Source organism: Micropterus dolomieu, linkage group LG09 (genome assembly GCF_021292245.1).
Source record: "Micropterus dolomieu isolate WLL.071019.BEF.003 ecotype Adirondacks linkage group LG09, ASM2129224v1, whole genome shotgun sequence".
Taxonomy (NCBI): Eukaryota; Metazoa; Chordata; class Actinopteri; order Centrarchiformes; family Centrarchidae; genus Micropterus; species Micropterus dolomieu.
The window spans coordinates 24,109,287-24,117,677 of record NC_060158.1 but is presented as its reverse complement, the minus strand read 5'-3'; the positions used below and the strand labels follow the sequence as shown (position 1 = coordinate 24,117,677).

The following is an 8,391-nucleotide window of genomic DNA, read 5'->3' as shown; positions in this document are numbered from 1 at the left end:
CCAGCTGCACCCACTAGCAACAGATTACACAAACTGCAGTGGAAGCTTCACTCATCCCACAACCTGTGGGAACAGTTCTCTTGATGGCCCTTCAAACAGAGAAGTGCTGATTATTTTGCTGTACAGTTAGTGGTCATCATGGCATGTTTGAATGAGCTATTCTGTCAGGTATTGAAAAGAAATGTCTGTGTCAAATGTATCTGTACACAGTACACAGAGTTTTCCCCTACTTATCAGTACTTATCTGTGTTTGTTACACACTCTTGAAAACACTCTTGAGTTTCACTCATGTGAACACTAAATTCTGCAATTTTCCATTCAGGTTGGTTAGCAAGTCCCAGCATATAAAAACAGTCTTGTAAAATGCACTTGAAACTAGTAGCTCTTAACTTCTTGAATCCTTCTGGCATCATCATCTTTATTCCAGTCAAACTCTCACATCACAACCAAGCAGGAACCTCTGGGTCTGAAAATTGAAGCCAATGCAAAGGTGGACGGGCGAAATGCCAAACTCGAGGCTTCAGAATGAAAGAAACAAACTACTGACTACAGTTCAGCTTTCAATAAAATTTTGCCCTCCAAGTTAGTATACTTTAACTCCTGCACTGTTTATGTCTTTGACTTAGAGATTCACTTATTCTCATCTCTCACTTAACTTGTGTGATAGTCTTTTGTCCTCATTCTCCTTTTATATAGTGTTTTAAGAACATAGAAGGAGAGGACATCAATCTCCTATTGTTGCTGACTCTGCGTACCCCCTTCTCGACTGGCTGATAAAGGAGGACATAAGCTCCCCTCGCCTGACTCCAGAGCAGGACGTACAGTATCTACTGTATACCCCAGCTCAGTTAGGGTGGGGGTAGAAATGACGTTTGTGTTCTGGTTTTGTTCATGCTTTGGAAAAAACACTTGTTTGACTAACTTGTTGTTTTCGAGATTTTCGACCATTGAGGCGATTAACTATTCTTAAGTCTGTTAACAAAATCATTAGTCAGCCACAGACCAGTTGTGTTTGACTACCTCTATGTTTCTGGCCCTCCTGGAAACATTTAATGTTGTGGGCCAAACACGTGCAGTGTAAATATATTATTCCAACCAAAGATTGGATTAAGTGTTTACATGATTATTAGGTGCTAATATATGTATATATATATATATATATGTGTGTGTATATAGGCATATTTATTTTGATTGGGCTATTATACTATCAGTGGAATATTAGGGTGGTCCATGTAAACGCAGCTAATGATGACCACATGCTTTTATCACCATCTTCCTGGCAGCCGACCCTTCCCCAGCGCGACAGCACTTCTATATTTAGATCCAGGACCCAGAATACAGTAGCCAAGTAATCACCCCCATCCTGTGTGAGTGATGAACTGCTCCCAGCCTCCCTCCAGTACTCCACAGGGGGGCTGAGGAGCTTCTGCCAAGCAGCACTGTGGTCTGTATCAGTGGCATGTTACAGTTAGAAGGACCATCACTTCAGTGTCTGCAATCAGGTGCATGCATGTACACAAACACAGGGCCACAGAGCTGTGAATGTAATGTAATCTGAAATGTGCACACTGGTGAGCATTTACACACTCTCACACATGCATATTCTTACACACACACACACACACACACACACACACACACACACATTATTATTAGTATTTTTATGTGAAAAACCAAGCGTGATTTTATTTATTATATTTTCATTTTCACATAACACCCACTAAAATATTTATTACAATAATTTTACTTTATTAAATTAAAACAAACAAACAAAAGTGTAAGGGAATGTAGAAAATACTGTATACGGCCCTCTGTACGTCCCTTTAAGATGACTCAAGATCTCAATCTACCCAAACTTGGTTTCCGCGGTAACAGTCCCCTCCTCTTTCTCCCTCTTTCTCTCCGTCTCCAATCTATTTTAATTAAAGTGTGAGATGCCAAAGGCCAGTCAGCCAGTCTAGTCGTCGCCTCCCTGACTCTGTCCTCTCGTGTTTGCTTTGACTCACACAGACATCTTCCCTTCTTCCTGTATGTACAGCATTTCCCTTTATTTACTTTCTCTAAATCATTAATTTTTTAACAGTATCCAGCTGGTTACTGTATACAGAACATCTGCCTGGAACTGTCACCATTGTGCAGAATGATGGAAATGGAGCTGGACAACAGCAGCGGCATTTCCCCAACTCTCAGATCTTTAAAGTTTACTTTAATTCAGTGCTCAAATGGTGATTGAATGATCTGCTCTTCCACCATTGATGAAGCAAAAAAAAGACAAGTCCTTCCCTTAATTTCACACTTTGGTCTCTTAGAAAAAAAAGATGTAAAGCTAAGTTCCAATGATTATTCACTAACAAAGACCATGCCTACGAACATAGAAGATTTAAAATGGTTTATTGCTTGTAATGGAGCCGAGATAGATTGTACGAAAAGAACGGATTGAGAGCCCAGAGGTTGGGCTGAGGGATGTAGGGATGGGGGAAGAGACCAGTGCCTGCTGGCGAGAAGGTGTGCGGGAACCGGTGGAGTCGAGACTCTGGGTGGGGGAGCCGTCTCGTAGTCCGCTGACGTGCGGAAACCCCCAAAAGAACTTCAGATGGAAAGGTGTGCGTGAGCATTTCTGATATCGTTTAGGTCATTGCGGATGTAAGTGAGGTATGCTGGTGAGGACCAAAATCACGCGTGTACTCTGCCTTTATTATACAGTCTATGGTGCAGGCACATGAGGAGAAAAAGGCGTGCTCTTCTCTTTCTTTCAGTGTGTTGTTTGCATGTTTGGCTGCAAGCCTTTTTATTTATTGTTTAATTTAATTTATTTATTTTTTGCAATCTAGTTACGAAAGTAGGGGTACGTTTTCATTTATCATTGACTCTATAAAATGAGATGTCAAACAAATTGGTGGCAGCCCTATACACAGAGCAACGTCATGTTTCTGGTCTCCAACAGCTCTTGAGAAAAGAAAATCTTTTTTTTTTACCTGAAAGCCTTTAGCTGTTGATGCTCCACTCTGTTAACTAACTGGTTGCTAGCTTTGATTGTCAGCTGTTTGGTGCTGGGCAGAGAGCATACTATGGGTTTGTCAGAGCTTTTCCAGAAAAGAGGTTGGAAACCAAAACAATCAGCTAAAAGATCCTAAAAAATTAATAATTGTCTGTGGGTTTGTCAGCATCTGCTTCCACAAGACATATCGTCACCTATTGTTAATATAAAAAATGTTGAATTGTACAGCTTATCAGAATTGTTTTGGTTTATCAGATTGATTACTTATTTTCTGTCAAATCAACTAATCTATTTTTCATGTAATTGATTTAGCACTAACTTGGTTTATGTTTGGCTGTACTCCTAAATAACTTCCTACTACTTATCCTTTGTCCCACTTCCCTCCCAAGTATTCACTTCACTCCAATCCCCCAGTCTTCAAATTATAAAAACAAAGCACAATTTCAAGAAAGAAAAAGCTTAATTGACACCCTGACCATGAACATAAGCAGATTATGATGATCGCATGTTCGAAAACAAACTGTTTTGCTTTCTAACAATGTGCTGTCCCCTCCCCCACATCCCTGGAGGTAAGATCAGAGGAATTAGATCTCAGACCACTCATGTGTCACATCACATTCTTCATGCAAGCGATTTCCAGCTAATTAATGTGCAGAGAGAACAAATCGGAAACATTTGACCTCCTCAAGCTTAAAAATAAGCCCCACAATCCTTTGGGTTGTCAGAACTGCGCAATGGGATGTCCCGATTTCCAGTGCATAAATGTGTGCGCGTGTGTGATAATTACTGCAGTGCAGAGGCTAATTGGGCCAATGCATATAAATTCATTAAAATGTCTCCCTGCTGGTATCCACTTCAAATCTGGGCCTCATCTGGTGGAAGGGTAGGTGTCCTCGCAGGTTCCTGAGAGAAATACAAAGGAATTATTCTCAGGTAATATCCAGAGATAGATATCTGTCAGAGGCGAGCATAGATATTCAAAGCTGCCTTCTACTGTAGTGTATGTCTTCTTTCCTTTGAAATCTGCTTGAAATAGAAATTCTCTGAGCACGTCCCATTTTCAAAAAGAACATCTGACCTTTACGATAACAGTTATTCTCTTAACTTCTTCCTGCAATTGAAACTTCTTTGGTAAATTGATGTAAAGATGATAAAAGGTCCTTAAGCTTTGTCATGACCAGTGTATGTATGGATGTGTGTGTACATGAGTATAAGAGAAACACAACTAGGAGGCCCATAGGAGCTGTTGCTGGGGCCTGGACTGAGTATCGTAGCCGTTGCAAACTGTTTAGTATTAAATTCTGGCAAAGACTGACATCCTCTGGTTTTTGTCCGATCCCTATCCTGTGTGTGTGTGTGTGTGTGTGTGTGTGTGTGTGTGTGTGTGTGTGTGTGTGTGTGTGTGTGTGTGTGCGTGTATTTTTAAGCTGTTCATCTGAGAAAGCCTTTTGTCACATGTTAAATGAACCAAATGAGCAGATAGTAATCATCTAAAGGGAAAAATGAGCTTCTGCACAGCAACACTGAATATAATAGAGGGAGGCCGTGACCTTAAGCCATGCTGTGTATGTGTGTGTGTTCTGAGGCCATATTATGCATGTGCACCAAAGGATAGACACACAATATGGCTCACCATCAATAAATTGCCCATAGACTGCACCAACCATCAAACGAGAATATTATGAGCCACATCTTGTCCATTTGTTCTTCATGAAAATCTTGGTAATTCATTTGAAGAATACATAATTGATGCTGTAGGCAAAAAGGCTATTTACTAGAATGGAGAGAGAGGGTGGGGGAAAAAAATCTAATTATGGCTAATCAATGGCCTCAAGGACTTGAAAAGACACAGAGATACAAGGGGAAATACAAAACTGAAAGGGTGAGGGAGAGACATAAGGGAATGGGGTAAATGCCTGACCGAGTGGTTTATGACAGTGGGAGAACTGGATGATGATGAGGGGAAGAGACAAACCAAGTTGAAGACAGGAAGGAGGAGGGGCAGGGAGGAGCACTGGCTGTCTCAGCAGAGGCGGGAGAGGGAGTAGAGCAGATGAGCTAAATAAACAAAACACCGCCTCACCCCATTATTACTCTATCTGTAACAGAGGGAACGTAGAATGGACAGGTATTAAACTGCTTTTATACATATAATCAGGAACATTACAGTATGCTAACTAGTGTGTTTGTTGTTGTAATCTCTTAACATCCAAGGCCTGTACTATGAAGGGATTTTAACCTACTCAGATTTAACTCGGGGATATCAACGAAACTCAGGGTTGACAAACTCTGACTGCCTACATTGGTGTTAAACGGTACTACGATGGTGAGTAAGGTGTTTGTTGGTTGATCTGGTGTCAACTTGACCAGAATGTGTTGTAATTCTCTATTTTGTATTTTACGGATTCTCCTTTTATGTGTAATATGATTGAGATGTAGGCTAGAAGTACAACTGTATAGTAGGTCCATTATAACAATTAGAATGTTGTAGCCCACTATCACCATTTTATCATATACATTGGTACTTTAGAGACTTTGCTGTGAATTAAGCTAATTCAGAATAAATTAAAAAAAGTGATTTTTGCGACTTTAATCTCAGGAACTTTTGTTCTTGTAAATTATATTCCCTTTAAAAGCTGCTCTAAACAATATCTTTCTATGGATCAAATGATTGCACTTTGTGAAAATGGTTGCTTGTAGTGACAAACCCACAGAGAATTACTAAAAACTTTACATTTCCCTTAAAACCAAAATTACATGTTAAAAAAACCCCAAACAATTTTGTATTACTAATGTGGCAGTGCAAGCTGCCTATGACACTTGAGAAGCTAAAATGTCTGACAACGCCACTTGGGATAGGCCCAAGACCTTTAAAGCACACAGATATGTTTATCAAAAATTAAGGGTCAGAGACAATAAAATTATAAAAAATATACAATTTTATTTATCATGTCATATTAAATTAATTAAAATAGCAACACCTACTCTATTAAAAAAGGTATGTAATGGGTATTAGAAAACAAAACCCAATTCAAAAACAAACCCGCATGCATAATTAAAGAATCAAAATCAATCGCAAGGAAAAAGAACAAAAAAACCAAACAACCCCCCCCCCCCCCCCCCCCCCCCCCCCACACACACACACACACGCAATATGTACCCAGTTAATACCAATATTTACAAGGCCAATGTCTGGGTGTTCCAAACACTTGGACGTATCAATCCAAACCAGTTCTGTGCATCCAGGAAATTCTCATATATCCAGACACTTTTTGTGTCAGTATACAGCCAATTTCTATACCGGTATCCAGAACAGCAAGAGTGGGAGGAGAAACACGCTGGGGAGTGTTAACCCCTTAGATAGCTGTGGCACCCAGCAGCCTCGACAGCAGCATGCACAAGGCTGTAGTTTGGTCCTGCTGTGATGTGAAAACACACTATTAAAAACAGGTGTAAAATTGTAGCAAACAAGGCACTTACCACTTTATAGGACACACCACCCTCAGACCCCGGCAGGGGGGCACGCAATCACAGCCACACAGCACCCAACTATAACAAATGAGACTATGTCAGATCTTGATAAACACCAAATGGGTCTTAACAGGGAGGCATGCAGCTTACCGAGGCACCCAACGCCAGCAGCCCAAGTGTTCATCTATCCGCACGGGGAGCGTCCATGACCGAAACGAAGTCGGCTCTATGAGAGAATGCTCGTTAGTGCCACCCGCACGGTAATACAAACACTGAGAGGCACGAAGGATTTAAAAAAAAAAGAAAAAAGTCTCACCTCTCCCAATCAAAGATGATGAGCCCCAGGTGTGCTGGTGTGCCTTCCCGTGCACAGGTAAGAGGGAGGGAAAACCTCATCCCGTCACATCTACCCCCTGTTTTTTTGTATCGTCGTCCCGACGCATAGCTTGCTCACTCGTACTGGGCTGCTCCGAGGCCAAGGACAACGGCACTTGCGGCTGCGACTGAAAAGATGGAACCAACAGGCCCTGATCTGGCCTAGTTGCTGTGGAAAGTTCCGAGGGACCAGGAGCTGGGGCACCTGATGTAGTGTTGGACACCCATAGGTCACTCTCGGATGACTCGTCAAGTTGAGCCATACCCAAGGGTAATGGTGATTCAGTTGGAGGAGAATCAGACTCAGCTGGCTGTACCACAGCCTTCAACATGTCACGATGTACATTCCTTACTTTGTGCAGTGCGTTCACCGGTGCCACAGCATAAACTGCTCCTCCTGATAAAGTGCTCACCACTTGATGGACCTCCGAGCTCCATAGGTCTTGCAGTTTATGGCGGCTCCTAGCACCATGATCCCTCACATACACCAATTGTCCCACACTCAGCGGTAAGTCTCGTACCTGTTGGTCATGCTGCTCCTTCCGATGACTTGCAGCTGCTACCAGCCGAATCAAAGGCAACACTCAACCTCTCATGGTGCTCTGCCATCCATCCTTGCACATCACCCGGCCTTGGTTCTTCCACACGCCCCAAGAGGAAGTCAATCGGAAGCCTTGGTTCCTGACCAAACATCAAGTAGTATGGGGACTCCCCAATACCCTTATGGGGTGTTGTGTTATAGCAGAAAAGGACATAAGGTAGACAGGAAGCCCAATCCCGCTTCTGTGGCAGGGGCAATGTTCGAAGAAGATTGTGCAGCATACGATTGAAACGCTCACATTGCCCATTTCCAGCCGGATGGTATGGGGTAGTGCGAGATTTGGTTTTACCATACATCTAGCAAAGTTGTTGGATCAAAGTGCTTTCGAAACTCTTGGCACGCCAAACTTATAGAACCACTCAGCCACAAGACCCTGGGCCACAGTAGAGGCCCTCTGATCACGTGTAGACACAGCTACTGTGAACTTGTAAAACTATGTGGCACTTGTTCAGAGTCCTTAGCGACCTGACACCGTTCGCACTCTTGCACCCAATTAGGTAGGTTGGTAATGGAGGATGTCTCCATTTAGCATACTAAGCGCTGACGTACTGCTGACGTATTGCGGTAAGCGTGTCGACTCATTTCCGTTTCCGGTGCTTGTGTGTTGGTACCGTGTTGTGCTGCTCTCGCTAAATAACAGTTACATTTGTTTGATTACAGCGGCCAACTGTCCGCTAAACTCTTATTCTTTACAGTAATTTTGCCTAAGCACTCACAGTTCTTTCCATCTTTTAGTGACTGCTGTTCAATCTCATAGTTGTTCTAAAGTTTTGGTAACTGACGCTACAGTACTTTAGCTTAGCCGTTAGCGACTTTAGCTTAGCAGCTAGCGATGGCTTCTCCTTCTCCCTCTCTCTCTCCTACTTTCTCCTGCTCGGTGTGTCAGATGTTCAGTTACTCCTCTGCCTCCTTTAGCGGTAATGGTACGTGTAATAAGTGTAGTTTA

At 42.3% G+C, this 8,391-nt stretch overlaps 1 long non-coding RNA gene across 1 annotated transcript; it reads right to left on the bottom strand.

Moving 5' to 3' along the window:
* Positions 1-3,693: 3,693 nt before the first annotated feature.
* LOC123976026 lies at positions 3,694-6,685 on the bottom strand. The gene is made up of 3 exons (XR_006826222.1): positions 6,620-6,685; positions 6,479-6,547; positions 3,694-3,901 (listed from the first exon to the last, which is right to left on the bottom strand). It is a non-coding gene; the product is annotated as an uncharacterized LOC123976026 (long non-coding RNA).
* Positions 6,686-8,391: the final 1,706 nt, after the last annotated feature.